The 20,710-nt window shown below is 43.6% G+C and overlaps 1 protein-coding gene across 4 annotated transcripts in view; it reads left to right on the top strand.

Annotated features, from left to right (window-relative positions):
• The window catches only part of BCAS3 (BCAS3 microtubule associated cell migration factor), a 1,792,248-nt gene that overhangs the window by 993,832 nt on the left and 777,706 nt on the right, over positions 1-20,710 (top strand). The window lies entirely within an intron of this gene.

Below are 20,710 nucleotides of genomic sequence, written 5' to 3'. Positions count from 1 at the left end.
GTTCAAAATAATAGCAGTCCAATATGACTATGATTATTCACTGTTTGTGATATAAATTATATTACCACATGTCAAAAAATTTACCAGTTGGTTTAGTAGATTCCTAGAAACCCCCCAGCTTCGGCATTCATGATCTGCAGGTTTTTGAGTCTGAGTATTTGAATAAATAATTGAAAGGTGGGTGATCAAAATAATAGCAGTGTGGAGTTAAATGAGTGTGGTCAATCATTCTGCAAAGAAACTGGTGTGAATCAGGTGGCCCTTATTTAAGGGTGAATCCAGCACGTTGTACATGCATTTCTCCTTGAAAGCCTGAGAAATAATGGTTGTTTGAGACATTGTTCAAAAGAACAGCATACTTTGATTAAAAAGTTGATTGTAGAGGGTAAAACTTATAAAGAAGTGCAGGCAATGATCTGCTGTTCAGCTAAAATGATCTCCAATACTTTAAAATGGAAATAAAAACGGAGACGTGGAAGCAAAGACGACCATTCGAATGGTTAAAGAATAGCCAGAATGGCAAAGGCTCAGCCAATTATCAGCTCCAGGATGATCGAAGACAGTCTGAAGTTATCTGTGAGTACTGTCAGACCAACAAACTCTGAATGCAAGCCACAGTACACTCTGAAGATCATGAAGCATGGTGGTGCAATATTTAGAGGGGTACAGTATATAACAGTATACACCAGGATGGGCGCAGTATATACCAGGAGAGGAACATTTATACCAGGAGAAGGACAGTATCAGGAGTGGCCCAGGAGGAGGACAGTATATGCCAAGAGGGGAACAGTATATACCAGGATAGGGGACATATATACCAGGATGGGGGACATACCAGGATGGAGGGCATATATACCAGGATGGGAAACATATATACCAGGCTGGGGGTCATATTTACAAGGAAGTAGCCCAGGATGAGGGATATTTACCCGGATGGGGAACATATTTACCAGGAAGGAGCTCATGATGGGGTTCATTAGAACAGCATGGGGGGGTATTTCTACATAATGGGTGAGGGCAACTCGTATGTCTTTATCGGATTTAGAACACTAAATGTATACATGCATATACATTCATGTGACCATCATGCATAGATGGGGGCCCAAGTACCAATTTTGCATTGGGGCCTATCGAACTGTAGGTACACTACTGGTCCTGTGGGTTCATTAAATGACTGTGAACACTGGTCTCCTAAATTTAAAGAGAATCTGTCAGTAGGATCACCCTTCCTAAGCTGTCTATATGGGTATGGAGGTAATAGGAAGCTGAATTCAATGATACCTTGATATCTGTTATTTGATGTCTTATTCCAGAGAAGTCCATATTTTTATTGTATGTAAATGAGATGGGCCATACTAAAGACCCAATCACGCACAATGACTTACCAGCGATCCCGACAACGATATTACCTGATAAGGATTGCTGGTAAGTCGCTGGGAGGTCGTTGAGGAGATGTCACACAGTCAGACCTTACCAATGACGCAGTAACGATTAGCGACCTGTATAACGATCTCGGCGGGCGTTGGTAGGTGTCAAACACAGCGATGTGCCTTGCCCAGCAGGACATCGCCTTTTAAGGAAATGGTCCGGACCATTCGGCAACGACTAGCAATCTCACAGATTTTGCCTCCAGGGCTTATTTTAAATTAATAGGGGTATTACCAGTGGGAGTCATATAAATAACACAGAACAGTAGAATTGAAATGTATCTCCTTACACATACATCTTCTGCATCTCTCACAGGTCTGCTGTATTGCAGCAATATTGCACCACTGTCTGCCTGTGAGATGGCGATTGAAGCTGAGAGGAACTTGCAGATGTGTCAGTTATAATCACACACAGTTCTGCAGTGAGATCAGGAGAGTAACCCTTACATGTGTCACTGACAACTCCCCGTTTAATTTTAAATAAGCACTGGAGGCAGATTCTCAGAGCGATCAGTGTGCGTCCCATGTCCCTGAAGAGCTTATATACATATAAGGAAAATGTGGCTTTCTCTGGAATAAGACATCGGATCACAGATATCAAGATATCATTTTATTCAGCTTCCTATGACCTACATACTCATATTGATGGCTTAGGGGGTTCAATTTTTCTGCAGATTCTCTTTAACACCCATTTAAACTGGGTGATCTCTCAGATTCTAGCTGTAGTGATCCATTGATCACGATAATCATGTAATAATTATGTATAAATAATGTAAAGAATTAGTCGTGTGTCCAAAAACGCTTGTTCATTCTTCATGAAATTGTTTAGGAGAGCAAAAAAATTCTACATTTTTTGAAAATGTCATAATACATATATATATATATATCTATCTATATATATATATCTATTTATTTATCTATATATATAATTGCCTTATTCTGTCTGTCTGTCTGTCTGTCTGTCATGCTCCAAAATTGAGTCCTTCCGGTGACATTGTGTCCTTACGGTGACACAAAGCTGATTGGCCGCTGGGCTCGCCATGGCCCCGCCCCCCCACACGGATTGGCCTCTCGCCCCGGCTCTCTGCAGGCCCCGCCCCCCTCACGCAATGCACGCTCGCTCTGGCCCAACTGACACGGAGCTCCGATTCCCAGGTGAGTACACACACACACATCACATCACACACACCTCACACATCACATCCACACACTCACACATCCTGGGATATCGCTTGCTTCTACACCGGCTCCGTCAGGATCCCAGCAGCGCCAGACATAACCTTGCGATGCTGGGATCTTGACGGAGGCCGTGAAAGCTGGTAACCATTATACACATCGGGTAACTAAGGTCCCTTAGTTACCCGATGTGTATCATAGTTACCAGTGTACACAGGCTCACACTCTCATACACACCTCACACACACATCACATCGCATCCACACATCAAGGTCCTGCAGCGGCGGAACATACACACACGCACACACATACACACAAATCAGATCACACTCACCCTCACACACACATCACATCGCATCCACATACTCACAACATCCTGGGATATCGCTTGCTTCTTGGCGGCGATATTGTGCTGTGAGCTTCCAGGACCTGACGGAGGATCACATGGCCAGAAGCATGTGATATCTCCGGATGTTGTGAGTATCAGCGCGTATGTGCGATTTCGTCAGTGTCTGTGTGTGTGAGTGTATGCGATCGGGTGTGTGTGAGTGTATGCGATCGGGTGTGTGTGAGTGTATGCGATCGGGTGTGTGTGAGTGTATGCGATCGGGTGTGTGTGAGTGTATGCGATCGGGTGTGTGTGAGTGTATGCGATCGGGTGTGTGTGAGTGTATGCGATCGGGTGTGTGTGAGTGTATGCGATCGGGTGTGTGTGAGTGTATGCGATCGGGTGTGGGTGAGTGTATGCGATCGGTTGTGTGTGTGAGTGTATGCGATCGGGTGTGTGTGAGTGTCGGCAGAGGAGCACGGCGTGCTGGAGGAGGCTGGGAGCAGAGAGGCTGATCTTGGGGAAGGCTGGGAGGGGGAGGCTGATGCTGGGGGAGACTGGGAGGGGAAGGCTGATGCTGAAGGAGGCTGGGAGGAGAGAGGCTGATCCTGGGGAAGGCTGGGAAGGGGAGGCTCATGCTGAGGGAGGCTGGAAGGAGAGAGGCTGATGCTGGGGAAGGCTGGAAGGAGAGAGGCTGAGGCTGGGAGGAGAGAGGCTGATGCTGGGGAAGGCTGATGCTGAGGGAGGCTGGGAGGGGAAAGCTGATGCTGGGGAAGGCTGGGAGGACGGAGGCTGGGAGGAGAGAGGCTGATCCTGGGGAAGGCTGGGAGAGGGAGGCTGATGCTGGGGGAGGCTGTAAGGAGAGAGGGTGATGCTGGGGGAAGCTGGAAGGAGAGAGGCTGATGCTGGGGGAGGCTGATGCTGGGGGAGGCTGGGAGGACGGAGGCTGGGAGGAGAGAGGCTGATCCTGGGGAAGGCTGGGAGAGGGAGGCTGATGCTGGAGGAGGCTGGAAGGAGAGAGGCTGATGCTGGGAGAGGCTAGAATGAGAGAGGCTGATGCTGGGGGAGGCTGGGAAGAGAGAGAGGCTGGGAGGAGAGAGGCTGATGCTTGGGAAGGCTGGGAGGAGAGAGGCTGATGCTGGGGACAGAGAGGGGAGGCTGATGCTGGGAGGAGAGAGGCTGATGCTGGGATGAGAGAGGCTGATCCTGGGGAAGGCTGGGAGGGGGTGGCTGAAGAGGCTGATGCTGAGGGAGGCTGAGGCTGGGGTAGGCTGGGAGGAGAGAGGCTGATGCTAGGGACAGAAAAGGCTGATGCTGTGAGGAGAGAGGCTGATGCTGGGAGGAGAGGCTGATGCTGTGTGCAGAGAGGCTGATGCTGCGGGCAGAGAGGCTGATGCTGCGGGCAGAGAGGCTGATGCTGCGGGCAGAGAGGCTGATGCTGCGGGAAGAGAGGCTGATGCTGGTGCAGCATGGGGAATGGAGCACGATGGGGGGTGCGCAGCATGGGGGATGGAGCACGATGGGGAGTGCGCAGCATGGGGGATGGAGCACGTTTCGGAGTGCGCAGCATGGCGGATGGACCACGTTTGGGAGTGCACAGCATGGAGGATGGAGCACGTTTGGCAGTGCGCAGCATGGCGGATGGACCACGTTTGGGAGTGCGCAGCATGGAGGATGGAGCACGTTTGGGAGTGCGCAGCATGGCGGATGGAGCACGTTTGGGAGTGAGCAGCATGGCGGATGGAGCACGTTTGGGAGTGCGCAGCATGGCGGATGGAGCACGTTTGGGAGTGCGCAGCATGGCGGATGGAGCACGTTTGGGAGTGCGCAGCATGGCGGATGGAGCACGTTTGGGAGTGCGCAGCATAGCGGATGGACCACGTTTGGGAGTGCGCAGCATGGCGGATGGACCACGTTTGGGAGTGTGCAGCATGGCGGATGGACCACGTTTGGGAGTGCGCAGCATGGCGGATGGAGCACGTTTGGGAGTGCGCAGCATGACGGATGGAGCACGTTTGGGAGTGCGCAGCATGGCGGATGGAGCACGTTTGGGAGTGCGCAGCATGGCGGATGGAGCACGTTTGGGAGTGTGCAGCATGACGGATGGACCACGTTTGGGAGTGCGCAGCATGGCGGATGGAGCACGTTTGGGAGTGCGCAGCATGGCGGATGGAGCACGTTTGGGAGTGCGCAGCATGGCGGGTGGACCACGTTTGGGAGTGCGCAGCATGGCAGATGGAGCATGATGGGGGATGCGCAGCATGGCGGAAGGAGCACGTTTGGGAGTGCGCAGCATGGCGGATGGAGCACGTTTGGGAGTGTGCAGCATGGCGGATAGAGCACGATGGGGAGATGGGGAGTGCGCAGCATGGCGGATGGAGCACGTTTGGGAGTGCGCAGCATGGGGGATGCAGCACGATGGGGAGTGCGCAGTATGGCGGATGGAGCATGTTTGGGAGTGCGCAGCATGGCGGATGGACCACGTTTGGGAGTGCGCAGCATGGCGGATGGAGCACGTTTGGGAATGCGCAGCATGGGGGATGCAGCACGATGGGGAGTGCGCTGCATGGGGGATGGAGCACGATGGGGGGTGCGCAGCATGGGGGATGGAGCACGTTTGGGAGTGCGCAGCATGGCGGATAGAGCACGATGGGGAGTGCGCAGCATGGCGGATGGAGCACGTTTGGGAGTGCGCAGCATGGGGGATGCAGCACGTTTGGGAGTGCGCAGTATGGCGGATGGAGCACGTTTGGGAGTGCGCAGCATGGCGGATGGACCACGTTTGGGAGTGCGCAGCATGGCGGATGGAGCACGTTTGGGAGTGCGCAGCATGGGGGATGCAGCACGATGGGGAGTGCGCTGCATGGGGGATGGAGCACGATTGGGGGTGCGCAGCATGGGGGATGGAGCACGATGGAAGGTGCACACCTCCCCCCAACACACACACACACGCGCACTGCACAACACACACACACTGGGAACCACAAACAACGCCCTACACAGACACCCACACACACAGACAACGCTGCACACACACAACACCCAACACACAAACACCGCAGCACACACAAATATACGCACATACCGCACAACACACACATTGCTCAAAACATACCTCCCCCAAAACACACCACACACACACAAACCGCACAACACACACACACACACACAACGCTACAGACACACAGCGCTCCACAAACAACGCAACACACGCAACACACATACAACACCGCTCTCACCCCCCGCCACACCCAGAACATGTACAGCGCCCTACACAAACACTTGGTAACTACACACAACAACATCTATATATATATATATAACAAAAATCATACATGAACTACACAATACGTAATTTCTAGAATACCCGATGCGTAGAATCGGGCCACCTTCTAGTATATATATATATATATATATATATATATATATATATATATTGATCACTCATTCAACAATTTGACCAACAAAAAGGAGCAGTGGAAATTTATAGATAGAGTTGGCTGTGTTCCAAGACAATAGTGCAGCAGCAGTTGGAGCATTGGAGAGAGTGCATATTCGTTATGAGCTAAAACATTTTTTTCTTTAATTTGATTAAATATTCTTTTTACGGTAGCAACGGAAATGTTTGTACAATACTTTATGAATTCATATATTAAAATAATTAGTATTTATGGGATTTTAATCTTGAAGACACGTACACTGCAGATTATCTCAACACAGGGCATAATGTTCGATGTTACGATGTAATGATCACTATTTAGCCATTTCATGCACAATTCTTATTCTGAGTAAACACTGCTCTGACAATGTTTGCTATTCGCATGGTCATTGTTTAAATCATTGCAATCTTTCTAATTGATACTTTTATTAAAGAACTTCTTTGTATGTATGTCACAATCCCATTATTCAGTGATTAAAGGATTATCTCCTCATGTACATGCATCCTTAGAAAATAACATGTTGTCTACAGACAAATTAACATATTTTTTATGAGCTGACCAGTTTGATATAAAATATACAGTTAAGGTCCAGTCACACTAAGCAACTTACCAGCGATCCCAACAACGATAGGGATCGCTGGTAAGTTGCTAGGAGGTTGCTGGTGAGCTGTCACACTGCGACGCTCCAGCGATCCCACCAGCAACCTGACCTGGCAGGGATCGCTGGAGCGTGGCTACACGAGTTGCTGGTGAGCTCACCAGCAACCAGTGACCAGCCCCCAGTCTCCTAGTTACAGCACACATCAGGTTAATTAACCCGATGTGTGCTGCAGCTAAATGTGCACAGAGCAGGGAGCAGCGCACAATGCTTAGCGCTGGCTCCTTGCTCTCCTAGTTACAGCACACATCGGGTTAATTGCCTGATGTGTGCTGCAGCTATCTGTGCACAGAGCAGGAGCCGGCAGCACAGGCAGTGAGAGCGGAGGAGTCTGGTATCAAAGGTAAATATCGGGTAACCAAGTACAGGGCTTCTTGGTTACCCGATGTTTACATTAGTTACCAGCCTCAGCAGAAGCTGGCTCACTGCTCACTGCACATTAGTTGTTGCTGTCTCGCTGTCACACACAGCGATCTGTGCTTCACAGCAGGACAGCAACAACTAAATAATGGCCCAGGACATTCAGCAACAACCAACGACCTCACAGCAGGGGCCAGGTTGTTGCTGGATGTCACACACAGCAACATCGCTAGCAACGTCACAAAAGTTGTTCGTTACCAGCGATGTTGCTAGCGATGTTGCTTAGTGTGACGGGGCCTTTAGGTCCAGAAAGATTTAGACAGTGATACAAGTTACCCAAAAATATTAAAGATACAGTGATAGCATATGGACTTAAAGGGAATCAATCATCAGGATTTTTGTATATAAGCTAAAGCCAGTGCTATACTGGCGCTATCAGGCTGCTTATCTACATACCATTAGTGGTCACCTCGGGTGTTTAGACTTTCAAATCCAAGAAAGTAAACTTTAAAAAATCGTCAGCTTCTTGAGTGGGAGTTGCAACGGAGCAGATAATATATGGGTGGGTATTCATATGGATTCCCGCCCCCTGCCTGTTGTTCCTCCCTTTATCTGTTCTTTATGCTAATGTTACTATTCATCTTTTTCGTCACTAAGATGGCATCGGAGTTGGCGCCTGCGCATAGTGCTTATCTCCGGTGTCATCTTTGTGAAGATCATGTTACCCCATGTTATTATAGTCATGCGCCCTCGCTTCTTCAGCTCTTGTTGTCACCGCGGGTGCGCGTGCGGTCACAACAGGAGTGGAGAACAGCTGATTGTAGCAATTAGCTGCAGAAAAGAACACTAGGCCGCCCCAGCATACCGTGCCGCCCCAGGACACCGTGCTGCCCCAGAACACCAGGATCTTCACAAAGATGGCGCCGGAAATAAGAGCTATGCGCAGGTGCCATCTTTGATGCCATCTTAGTGACGAAGAAGATGAATAGTAACATTAGCATAGAGGACAGAGAGAGGGAGGAACAACAGGCAGGGGGGCGGGAATCCATATGAATACCCACCCATATATTATCTGCTCCGTTGCAACTGCCACTCAAGAAGCTGACAATTTTTTAAAGTTTACTTTCTTGGATTTGAAAGCCTAAACATCCGAGCTGACCACTAATGGTATGTAGATAATTAGCCTGACAGTGCCAGTATAGTACTGGCTTTAGCTTATATATTAAAATCCTGATGATTGGTTCCCTTTAAAGTGCCAACTCTCAGTTTTAATTTGAGAATATTAACATCCTTATTGGAGTAAGGGTTTAGGAATGATAGCTTTTTAATATGTAGCTGTCTCTTTTTTAAGGGATCAAACATAACTGGACAATTATCTCAAAAGCTCATTAATGAGCTACATAGGCTGTTCCCTTATCAGTCCATCATCAGTTAAGCAGGTAAAAGGTCTGGAGTTGATTCCAGGTGTGGCATTTGCATTTGGAAGTTGTTGCTGTGCATCCACAATATGTGGTCAAAGAAGCTCTCAATGGAAGAGAAACAGACCATCTGAAAAGAAAAAGAAGAAATATATCAGAGCGATAGCAGAAATGTTAGAGTTGGTCAAATGAACAGTTTGGTACATTCCACAAAAAAAGAGGTCTGGACGTCCACTGAAGACAACAGCGGTGGATGATAGCAGAATCCTTTCCATGGTGAAGAACAATCTCTTCACAACATCCACCCAAGTGAAGAACACTCTCCAGGATGTAGGTGTTTTAGTATCTAAGTCTACCATAAAGAGAAGATTTCATGAGAGCAGATACCGAGGGTTTACGACAAGGTGCAAACCATTACTCAGCCTTTGAAATAGGCCAGATAACACTTAAGGCCACTTTACACACAGAGATAAATCTTTGGCAGATCTGTGGTTGCAGTGAAATCATGGACATATTGTTCCATTTGTACACAGCCACAAACCTGGCACTGATTGTCCACAATTTCACTGCAACCACAGATCTGCCGCAGATTTATCTCTGTGTGTAAAGTGGCCTTTAGCCAAAAAAAACCTATAGAAGGCAATCCAGTTTTGCAAAAGCTTTCTTGGGTCTCATGAAACTAAGATCAGACTGTTCAAGAATAATGGGAAGAAGAAAGTTTGGAATAGGTCATGATCCAAAGCACACCACATCCTTTGTAAAACATGGTGGAGGCAGTGTGATGACATGGGCATGCATGCCTTTCGATGGCACTGGGTCACTAGTGTTTATTGATGATGTGGCTGTAGATAGGAGCAGGCGGATGAATTCTGAGGAGTACAGGTCTATGTTTTCAGCTCAGATTCAACCAAATGCAGCACAGTTGATTGGACGGCACTATACAGTACATTTGGACAGTGACTAAATATACTGCTAAAGTAACCTAGACGTTTTTTAAGGCAAAGAAGGGGAATATTCTGATATGGCCAAGTCAATCACCAGATCTTAAACCCATCGAACATGCATTTCAAATGCTTAAGTGAAAACTTAAGGCAAAAAGACCCACATACAACTGAAATCAGTTGCAGTAAAGGCCTGGCAAAGCATCACAGATGAGGAAACACAGCGTTTAGTGACGCCATGGCTTCCAGACTTCAGACAGTCATTGTTTGTAAAGAATTCTCTACAAAGTAATTAAAATGAGCATTTTTTATATGGTAAAGTAAATGTGTCCAATTACTTTTAAGCCCTTGAAATGAGGAGGCTTTGTAGAATAATTGTTGCACTTCCTAAAAGTTTTACAGGATATTTTTGCTCAACCCCTTTAATTAAACCTGAAAGTTTACACTTCAATTGTATCTCAGTTGTTTCATTTTAAACCAAAAATATTGGCATGCAGAGGCCAAATCATGAAGATTCAGTCACTGTCCAAATATTTCTGGACCTCACGGTACTAAAATATGCCAAGTAACTTTTTATTTAGTGATCCTGACAAAATGGAAATGCTGTAAAGTTGTAGTATATTCATTTACAGAAATATACTGCTCAAAAAAATAAAGGGAACACTAAAATATCATTGTGTTGTTTAAGTGTTCCCTTTATTTTTTTGAGCAGTATAGAATGAAATAACTTATTTCCATTCTCATGTCCAGCTGTATGCCAACATTGGTTCCAATAGGATTTTGTGAAGTAAAATCTCTCACTACTAGAATCATTAAATGCAAAGTATTAGTCAAGCAGTTAGGAGTCAAAAGGATTTTAATCCAAAGTGATTCGGAAATCCCCTGAGAGACTGTTGAGTGGATTGGGGTTTTAAACAGGAAAAAGAAACTGTAACAAACACAAAAAAGATTTGTGTAGGATATTTGGAAGATAAAACAATGGATTAAAATAAAGATTTATAATAAAGATGTGATATTAATTTTTCAAACAAGAGCAGCCCTTCCTAGAACTGGGCATACTACTGTGTTAATAACATCGATGTAAGTAGATCCTAAAATAACTATTAAAGAAATTACTGCATATTAAATTATTAGTCGCATCAACTTTACATACTAATCTGAAGTAAAATTTTAGAGGACCTCTAAACCAGTAGTCCTCATCCTGTATTAGCTTGAGAGCCACATTGAGCTCTGATAGATAGTTGCACATTCAGCTGGACCCCTCCAACTTATACCGTATTGACACCAAGAGCCCCAAAGTCTGGATATAATGACAGCCAAAACTTTCCCATAGAATGTAACCAAACTCTTGTGCTCCACCTTTATAGACAGTATTTTTCCATTGCACCAAACTTTAAGCACCCATCTAACTGGCTGTATCATTCTACCATCCAATTACTATATTTACCCTCTCCTCCTCACCAATTCACAAGCATCTACATCTGTTTCTCTGTGCGGGTCTACTCACAAAAGTCATCTGGAGAGCTTCTCTTCATAATTGTTTGCTAAACTTGGTGCTAGCACACTAAACTGAGCCACACAACATGAGCCCACAAGCCATTTGTGACTCACAAGCCACAGATTGGTGACCCCTGCTCTAGGCACTGGCATGGTTTGGGTTACTAGCTCCCAAGCAAAGGCAACTATTATGCACCCCCTAACTTAAGACCATTCTAAAATAAAAATAGTTTAAAAAAAAATTAGTTTATTTTTATTACATTTTTGAGTTTTTTAGTAGCTATTTTATTACTATTGCCCTAACTCCATCTTTAATGCTAGCACTATTCTAACGGTGACCCTAACCATTGTGTTTTTGCCTATGTTCTCTGGTCTGATCGGGGATCCATCCGAACCCCCCTCCCCTCGCAAAATGGGTTTTGGAGGCATACGCCGACTGGGCCATTGACTATAATGGAGCAGACAAAGTGAGCGTGTGCTCTGTCTTGCACTATGCACCATTTTGGGGCATATACGTTTTCTGCAGGTGGACACCCGAACGTAGTAGACTACGTTCGGGTATCCGCCTGCAGAAAATGTATATGCCCCAAAATGGAGCAAGACAGAGCACACACTGACTCCATCTGCTCCATTATAGTCAATGACCCTGTCGGCGTATGCATCCGAAACCCGTTTGCCGGGGGAGGGGGGGTTGGATGGATCCCCAACGGGACCAGTGAATGTAGGTAAAAACGCAGTGTGAAAGCGGTCTTACTCTATTCCTATCCATAGTCTTAAACCTAACCCAAGTTGGGTTAAAGAAAAAATATGTAAAAACTTGTGTGTTGGGTACACATCACTCTGTATCTATGGGTGCACAGGAAAGGTACCATATTATTTCTGACAAAAAGATCCGAAACTCCTTATGATGTTTAAGAAAAAAAATGTTTAATGGTTTATTCCAGAGAAATTATAGTAGCCCTTCATCAGATTGTAAAACACACAAATATAAATTTATGTCAGTGAATACAAGTAATCATAACTGGTGTAGAAAATAAAAAATACATGGGCAGAAAACAACAAAACACAAGGAAATAAGAAAAAGTGATGAGTAAACCCTAAAAGGGATGGTAGATATAAAGATGGTAAATATAACCACGCAGCAAGAATCTTCAAAGAAACCGTGCATGGCAAGTTTGGGATGCTGCTTAGGTAAGGTTACAAGACTCCACTTCTTGATTGCTGGGTAGCATTTTAATGATTCTTCTAACTAGACCAACTATTGTGAGGATAGCTATTCATAAATGAAGAAACGAGAGTGTAAATCACATGAAGGTCTAGAAGTTGTCCCAGGATCTGGTAATGTAAAGGCCATGATTTAAGTGGAGCGGTATTGCACCATAGTTTATGCTCAGTATCGAAGGGGTGTAAATAAAGGTGTGATGACTGGTCTTGTATCCTAAGGAGGAAGACATAGCAGCTGTTATAGTCATGTAAGACAATACAACATGTGCATTACAATTTATAATTAGCCGAACACTCACTTGATTACCATATTGAATGTAGGAAGAACTTACAAATGGATTATATGTGTGATAATGTGTACTAAGACGTTGATAAGAAAAGTACTGCATATTGGTGTAACAGAGTCTGGTTTATAAGAGTGCAGGTGAGCACAGTGAGCTCAGGTCATCGCGTTGTGCTCGGGAGTCCTCGTGTCATATGTTTATGGGTGTTGAGAGTCTCGGAAGTGACATAGCTTGATAGACGCCTCAAGGAACCATTGTGCAGATGAAGCCGTCTATATATAGATGTTAATATGGAAGCACTGGGATTATTAATAATAATCAAACTATTCATTTAGCGGCAAATGCTTGTATGAGGGTTGTAAATGCATGTACAGTAGGTAGATGTAAGTGCCATATAGTGCCATAAACGTAAGGAAGTTAGGTGGAGAAATGGCAGGATAAAAGGAAGAGCAAAAAAAGAGAAAGGGGAAAAAATGGATTCCCAATATAGTACATGGGAAAAAGGGGGAGTAATATAAGACCAGAGAACAAGTGAAGAAATGAAAACAAAACGTAAAAAAATGGTAATACAGTGCCTTGCAAAAGTATTTGGCTCCCTTGAGTTTTTCAACCTTTTCCCACATTTCACGCTTCAAACATAAAGATAAAAATTTTAATGTTATGGTGAAGAATCAACAACAAGTAGGACACAATTGTGAAGTTGAACAACATTTATTGCTTATTTGAAACTTTTTTAAAAAAATAATAAACTGAAAATTGGGGCGTGCAATATTATTCAGCCCCTTTAAGTTAATACTTTGTAGCGCCACCTTTTACTGCGATTACAGCTGCAAGTCACTTGCAGTATGTCTCTATCAGTTTTGCACATCGAGAGACTGAAATTCTTGCCCATTCTTCCTTTGCAAACAGCTAGAGCTGAGTGAGGTTGGATGGAGAGCAGTTGTGAACAGCAGTTTTCAGCTCTTTCCACAGATTTTCGATTAGATTCAGGTCTGGACTTTGACTTGGCCATTCTAACACCTGGATACATTTATTTGTGAACCATTCCATTGTAGATTTTGTTTTATGCTTTGGATCATTGTCATGTTGGAAGACAAATCTCCGTCCTAGTCTCAGGTCTTTTGCAGACTCCAACAGGTTTTCTTCAAGAATGGTCCTGTATTTGGCTCCATCCATCTTCCCATCAATTTTAACCATCTTCCCTGTCCCTGCTGAAGAAAAGCAGGCCCAAACCATGATGCTGCCACCACCATGTTTGACAGTGGGGATGGTGTGTTCAGGGTGATGAGCTGTGTTGCTTTTACGCCAAACATATCATTTGGCATTGTGCCTGAAAAGTTTGATTTTGGTTTCATCTGACCAAAGCACCTTCTTCCACATGTTTGGTGTGTCTCCAGGCAACCTTTAACACTTTTTATGGATATCTTTGAGAAATAGCTTACTTCTTGCCACTCTTCCATAAAAACCAGATTTGTGCAGTGTACGACTGATTGTTGTCCTATGGACAGACTCTCCCACCTCAGCTGTAGATCTCTGTAGTTCATCCAGAGTGATCATGGGCCTCTTGGCTGCATCTCTGATCAGTCTTCTCCTTGTTTGAGATGAAAGTTTTGAGGGACAGCCTGGTCTTGGTAGATTTGCAGTGGTATGATACTCCTTCCATTTCAATATGCTCACTTGCACAGTGCTTCTTGGGGTGTTTAAAGTTTTGGAGATCTTTTTGTAACCAAATCTGGCTTTAAACATCTCCACAACAGTATCATGGACCTGCCTGTTGTGTTCCTTGGTCTTCATGATGCTCTCTGTGCTTTAAACAGAACACTGAGACTATCACAGAGCAGGTGCATTTATACAGAGACTTGATTACACACAGGTGGCTTATATTTATCATCATCAGTCATTTAGGATAACATTGGATCATTCAGAGATCCTCAATGAACTTCTGGAGTGAGTTTGCTGCACTGAAAGTAAAAGGGACGAATAATATTGCACGCCCCACTTTTCAGTTTATTATTTTTTAAAAAAGTTTAAAATGAACAATAAATTTCGTTCAACTTCACAATTGTGCCCCACTTGTTGTTGATTCTTCACCATAAAATTTAAATTTTTATCTGTATGTTTGAAGCCTGAAATGTGGGAAAAGGTTGAAAAAATCAAGGGGGCCAAATACTTTCGCAAGGCACTGTAGATCTCTCAGGACAGTGTGCTATTGAGAACGGGGATCCTTTGTTCTGCACAAAAGATAATTTCATCCAGTAATTGAGCATTTTACTTGTAAATTGGGTTATTGGAAAGGAAGTTTTGATATCATGTGTTCCTAACACTACTGAAATGGATATTATACTACTTAAAGGAAATCTACCATCAAGCATGTGATTATTAATCACCACCAGGATGCTATTGGGCTCATAAATACCATTCTAGATGCCCCATGGTCAAACTGGTGCTTTTCATAAGACCGCAAGGTGTCAGTAGTCATGTTGGCAAGTACTACAAAGGCTAGTAGTCCTGGTATCCTCGCTGTTAGCACACGCACCAGCTATGCAGATCAGTATGCCAATGGAGGCAATGACAATAACATGCTTGAAGTAGTTTAATAAACACTTTTTTAAGACAATGTGCCTGTAGTTTTCATGGACTTTCATGCATACTATGCTGTAAAATGTTCCATTTCAGAGCACTGAAACCTAAATGGTTTTCATTAGATCTGCATTGGGGGTCCTAAACACTGTTGTCCTTTTGAAAACTGAGCAAATGGCAGCCATACTGCATTATCAATTGCACACTGGATTTGTTTTCAGGACTTGATATCTGTCAGGTCAGCTTACAGTCTAGATTACTTTTCTTAGATGATGACATTCACAGTCACATTGCATTTGCTACTTGATCTCAGGAAGAGTGTGGGATTTCACAGCTTCAACACAAAATGTGGTTTCTGTCTCATGCTTGCTCTCTTGTCCCAACATTGCAGTACATCAGATTTTGGTATCGAATGGTTCTGCTTATGGCTTGCACATTGTATCACTAATAGACTCATAGTGTAGTACTTTTTTTCAGAACTATTTTCAGGTGAATCACATTCTAGCAGTTGCGTTACCTTTTGACAGTTTGAGCAGTGCAGATTTTCTGCCTGCAGGGTATAATGTCCATTACAGTAACATATGGGATTTGGAGGAGCATCTGAAAACCCTGATGTGTCATCACAAGGTGCCATACTGGTTTGAAGGATTTTACACAAGAGTCCTTCTACTGTAATATGATGCAACAACACGCATGTGGTTTAGTATAGTTATTTCTAGTGTGGCATGCTAGATGTGTTTTTATTAAATGCACTTTTCAGGCAAAACTAAGAGAAGTTCAATCAAGAAGTTACCAAAACTGTTTGCATTGGTAGGCCATGCAACAGAAGTGGCATTTCTGTCTCTTGGTATGCTGGTCATATTTCACTATTTCACACCCAAACACGTATTATATCAATTATGAGTAAAGTGCTTGTTACAGGACCTGCATGTCCAGTATGCTGCTTTCCACAGATAATGCCTTCACCAATATAAAAATGTATGAATGCTATGTCAAAGAAAAATCACAGTCTGTTAGTGAAGTTCCTGTTAATGTTGACTAGATGTTACCTATTCACCTGATGATTCCAGTAGTATTTGGTAGTAGTAGTCAGTACTATTCCTAACGTTCTTACAGACAAAGATAAGAGCTGAATCCTGGGAACCCCACAACTACTATTGGGGAAATTATTTCTCCAAGTCGAAAAGACTTAATTGTCAATACTGGCAAAAAAAAAATGCATATAGCAATAATGGGCATATTCAGACATCGATGCAAATCAGTCTGAGTACAGACCGCAATGCAGGGCTAGGACTGGCTGTGGCTTTTCCGAGTCAAATGTTAAAGCCTATGCTTTTGTTGGGAGCCTTGTGGCCAGTCCATTGCTCGGACTTACTTGCACAAACATCTGTATGCCCCCGAGTGTTCTGGTTTCAGTGTTCTGGAGGATTAGATATATTCCGCTTGCAGGAGTCAGGGAATATATACCTTACTCTCACTGGGGACCCTTCAATCATCGGCATAGTAGAATAGCGGCCTCCTTGCTTATCGTCTGGTAATTCCACAATTGACCTGACTATAAGAGGGGCGCTAGAGAGCGCGTTATGTGCTCTGTCGGTGTAAAGGGGGGGTGTTCCGTCCTCTTCCTTCGCTTTTACCTGACATATTGGTACGGTGGATCAGTGGTTAGCACTGCAGCCTTGCAGCGCTGGGGTCCTGGGTTCCAATCCCACCAAGGACAACATCTGCAAGGAGTTTGTATGTTATCCCCATGTTTGCGTGGGTTTCCTCCGGGTTCTCCGGTTTCCTCCCACACTCCAAAGATATACAGATAGGGAATTTAGATTGTGAGCCCCAATGGGGACAGTGTTCCTGATGTATGTAAAGCGCTGCAGAATATGTTAGCGCTATATAAAAATAAAGATTTATTTATTTATTTATTGGGCACCACACATGTAGAAAACCATCTGCTCACTTATTTGCATCGCACAAAGAAAGGTTGGTTACTATAAAAAAATCTCAACGTTTGACTCCTCATACTAAAGTAAAGATTTCCACTGATCCACTGTCCAGTCATTGTGCTGTTTGGTACAAGTAATGTCTGTGCTGAGCAAGACAATGTTATTGTTTAAAGTCTTCATTAATAGCTTTTTTTGCAGCAATTTAACCATGAATGCCTACTTCTCACAATCTCATCTGGACAGTTAGTTAAGGTGTGTCTGCTAGTTGATGTTTGTGCATAATTTATCAGTACTGTTGTCTGAGGTGCTGTTAATTTGCGGTTTCTGAAGCTGATAATTCTGATGAACTTATCCTCTGCAGGAGAGGTAAAGTTTGGTCCTCCTTTCCTGGGGCAGTCCTCATGAGAGACTGTTTTATTATGGCGATTTATGGTTTTCATAACTCCACTTGAAGATACTCTCAAGGTTCTAGCAACTCTTTGGATTTACTGACCCTCATATCTTAAAGTAATGGAAAGCCTTTTGCAAAATACACTTGATGATTGCAAACACTTTCTGATTGGAAGCCATTCCAGGTGCAACCTGATGAAGTTATTTGAGGAAATGCCTAAAAGCATGTAAAGCTGTCAGCAGAATAAAAGGGGAGTACTTTGAGGATTATCCCACATCCTGTTTTATTTTATGTGTTTTTTTTACTCCTTGTTTACATATCTGATCCTTCATGGGTTTTGTTACCTTCAGCCTGAATGTACAATGTGCACATTCCAATTAGAACATGGAAAACCATTTCCTGAACAGGTATGTCCAAACATTTGCATTGTACTGTATGCAAAATGTAATTATGTAACCTATACAGTATATATTACATATTCTGATATTTCACGTTACCTACGTTTCATTTTAAAAGCATGTGAGGTGTTAAAGTAAAATCAAAGTTTGGGTTAAAATTATTTGGCTCATCTTATTTCTTTATCATCCTTTCCATCAAACACCTAGAAAACAGCACGGTATAGTTGAAATTTGCAGCCGGTGTCACTGAAAACCTGTTGACAATGTCTCTTTAGTACGGTGAGGTTTCCACAGTTTACAATTGGCCACACATACTTTTATCACTTATTTAAATCTTATGAGGATGTTTGTAGCTGTAAACAGGTCTGAGGTATGGCTTGTAAAAAGTTTACTGGCTGCTTTGTACCAGGAAGTAATTCCAAGCCGTGCACCTTGCACTGAAGACGTTTGATTGTTTGATAGGAGATGGAGGTTATGTGGCGCCTTCTCTTATCACCAGTCATCTTTTTGTCTCACCTAGAAAAAAGGTTGTAATAATGTCACTCGTTGCATTTATTTATCCTCTTTTGTCCATGAAGGGCATTGATGTATCTCTGTCCAGTGATGAGCGTGTTAATATTGCATTACATTTCACAGGAGTCTCTCTGTATTTCCTTTATAATACGCAGCAAAACATTCTAATTTAATATACATTTATTGTTACGTTGGTGACAAGACAAGGATATGACTTCATTTGTAATCGAATCATCGTGACTCACACAGATGTGTCAGTATAACAATTTAATTTGCTCTGACCTGGGCAACTATAAGAAAATAAAGAACATTTTAGTTTGCATGAAATCCCACTAAATATTAGGTTTCACCGTTTGTTAATGCATTGTAGACAAAAATCTTTTTTGTTTCATATTCAGGGTTTTTTTTAATAAACAAATACTATGTTTTAAGCTTGAATGTCCTCATGAATTATAAGACTGTCATTTGTAGGACCAGCATTCTTTGCTGTGTAATTTATTAAATAGTCACTCATTTCAGCAAACTTTGTATAAAATCAATAGCACAAGTGAATATAACCAACTTTGCATTACATCTCATCAGAGAAATTTAAAAAAATTAAAGCAATATTTACTAACAATTAAGTGAAGTATCAGATTATATCTTCTGCTAAACTCTATTGTGAAGCATGGAAGCCGCAACACAGTATGACACGGGAAAATGTTTTGTCACTTCAGTGCTGGATTCACAGTTACGCTGCTCAGTACTGGATTCACAGTTACGCTGCTCAGTACTGCTGTACTGCTGTATAATTGTAACGCCTGCCTGGAGCCACAGACACAGACTGGCTGTAAAGGGAACAACAAAGAGCCAGCACCAATGTGCACTAAGGCATCAAATATTCCAAACTGCATTATAAAAAAATTTTTTTGAGATTTTTGGCAAAAAATTGCAATTTCTTGAGCTGCTTCGCCACGTCACGGCAAATCTCATTTGAAGCAGTCCTACACTAAAACATTTTTATAAAATGTGCCATGCGGCCTCACACATGAATAACAGAACTGCTCTCAGCAGCACTCACCTGGTCTATTGCAGTCCCGTACCCATGACTGAGTCACGGTTGTGGGCGGGACAGGTCCAAGCAAATGCTGCATGAAGTATATATATAGCCTGTGGACAAAGCCTGATGACCCAATGTGAACAGTCACCAAACGCCAAAATCTATACAGATGGAATACATCCCAAATTGGGGTGCGTAGCAAGGTGGAGGTCAACCACCGACCAATTCAACAAAGAAACAACAAAGAGCCAGCACCAATGTGCACTAAGGCATCAAATATTCCAAACTGCATTATAAAAAAATTTTTTTGAGATTTTTGGCAAAACATTGCAATTTCTTGAGCTGCTTCGCCACGTCACGGCAAATCTCATTTGAAGCAGTCCTACACTAAAACATTTTTATAAAATGTGCCATGCGGCCTCACACATGAATAACAGAACTGCTCTCAGCAGCACTCACCTGGTCTATTGCAGTCCCGTACCCATGACTGAGTCACGGTTGTGGGCGGGACAGGTCCAAGCAAATGCTGCATTAAGTATATATATAGCCTGTGGACAAAGCCTGATGACCCAATGTGAACAGTCACCAAACGCCAAAATCTATACAGATGGAATACATCCCAAATTGGGGTGCGTAGCAAGGTGGAGGTCAACCACCGACCAATTCAACAAAGAAACAACAAAGAGCCAGCACCAATGTGCACTAAGGCATCAAATATTCCAAACTGCATTATAAAAAAATTTTTTTGAGATTTTTGGCAAAAAATTGCAATTTCTTGAGCTGCTTCGCCACGTCACGGCAAATCTCATTTGAAGCAGTCCTACACTAAAACATTTTTATAAAATGTGCCATGCGGCCTCACACATGAATAACAGAACTGCTCTCAGCAGCACTCACCTGGTCTATTGCAGTCCCGTACCCATGACTGAGTCACGGTTGTGGGCGGGACAGGTCCAAGCAAATGCTGCATGAAGTATATATATAGCCTGTGGACAAAGCCTGATGACCCAATGTGAACAGTCACCAAACGCCAAAATCTATACAGATGGAATACATCCCAAATTGGGGTGCGTAGCAAGGTGGAGGTCAACCACCG

This window comes from Anomaloglossus baeobatrachus, chromosome 2 (genome assembly GCF_048569485.1).
Source record: "Anomaloglossus baeobatrachus isolate aAnoBae1 chromosome 2, aAnoBae1.hap1, whole genome shotgun sequence".
Lineage (NCBI taxonomy): Eukaryota > Metazoa > Chordata > Amphibia > Anura > Aromobatidae > Anomaloglossus > Anomaloglossus baeobatrachus.
Note: the sequence above shows the minus strand (reverse complement) of the source record. Positions and strands in the feature narration are given on the sequence as shown.